The sequence below is a fragment of the Brachyhypopomus gauderio genome, unplaced genomic scaffold (genome assembly GCF_052324685.1).
Source record: "Brachyhypopomus gauderio isolate BG-103 unplaced genomic scaffold, BGAUD_0.2 sc679, whole genome shotgun sequence".
NCBI classification, from domain to species: Eukaryota; Metazoa; Chordata; class Actinopteri; order Gymnotiformes; family Hypopomidae; genus Brachyhypopomus; species Brachyhypopomus gauderio.
In genome coordinates, this window is record NW_027507499.1 from 35,001 (window position 1) to 36,221 (window position 1,221).

Consider the following 1,221-nt stretch of genomic DNA (forward strand, 5'->3'; position numbering starts at 1 on the left):
GTAGGAGTATTGCGGGGCCCCTGGAGGACCAGGATCGGGGTGATCGAGAGGCAGGGAGGCCGCAGCCTACGGGGAGACGAGCTCCACAGCGAAACCTAACACGGAGCGTGTGACCCCTCTCTCTAGCCGGGGAGCTAGAGGACCGGGACGCGTCTGAATTTAGGAAGACGGAGGTGACCAGGGCCACCTTCGAACCTCCAACCGCGGTCTTGCCCATTACAGGCACAGTCCGAATGATGGGAATAGCGACCCTCAGACAGGCGTAGCCCTGGGATGAACCCAGGGCCGCAATGTGCGTTCGAAGTGTCGATGATCAATGTGTCCTGCAATTCACATTAGTTCTCGCAGCTGGCTGCGTTCTTCATCGACGCACGAGCCGAGTGATCCACCGCTAAGAGTTGTACTCTTGGTTTTTTCGTGAGAGGCACCAAACATGATAAATGGTTTTTACCATTTTTCAAGTGACGGGCGCCCCGCCGTAGTGCCTGACCCGAGGGACAGGCACCCGAGCACGGGGTCTTTAAACCCGCAGCCCTCTGCGGGCCCCCTCCACACTCGGCACCCGCCCTGTCCGTCTCGGAGGACTGGGTGAGCACGCGTAGCAACGGGGTGTTGGAAAGGGGTGTGTGAATACTGAAGGACCCAGAGGCCTACCTCGTCACCGCCCGCCATGCTCCCAGGAAGGGAGGAGCACTCGTAGCGCTGCCCGAGGTGAGCTTGGGAGCTACAGCACACAGTGAACCCCTCTCCTCACCCGCCGCCCGCCATGTCCACCCCTCCCTGCGGAGAGGAGCACGCGTAGCACCGGGGTGTGGAGGGTGTGAAGACTAAAGCCACCAGGGGGACCACCCAGTCAGCGTCCGCCATGTCTCCAGTACAGGAGAGCACTCGTAGCGCTGCCTGAGGCGGGGTTGATGAGCTAGAGTCCACACGTGGCCCTCCCCATCACCGCCCGCCATGCCTCCGGTAAGGGAGAGCACTCGTAGCGCTGTATGGGGTTGGTTCGAAGACTAGTAGGTACCCGTCACCCGACGAAAAATGGAAGGCAACGGCCACACACGCGCAACCGCTTTGACGACGTCTGAGCCCAGGAAGACAAAGGTGGCGTGAGCCTCCTGCGAACCTCCCAACGCGGGTCTGGTCCTTTACGGGCACAGTCCCGATTTATAGCAACAGACGTAGGGTGCGTGGTGGTGCCGTGAGCCTGAGGTCACCGAATGT

The 1,221-nt window shown here is 61.1% G+C and overlaps 1 non-coding gene across 1 annotated transcript; it reads right to left on the bottom strand.

The window, feature by feature from the left end:
- Positions 1–246: 246 nt before the first annotated feature.
- Positions 247–400, bottom strand: LOC143507339 (5.8S ribosomal RNA). The gene has a single exon (XR_013128688.1). It is a non-coding gene; the product is annotated as a 5.8S ribosomal RNA (ribosomal RNA).
- Positions 401–1,221: the final 821 nt, after the last annotated feature.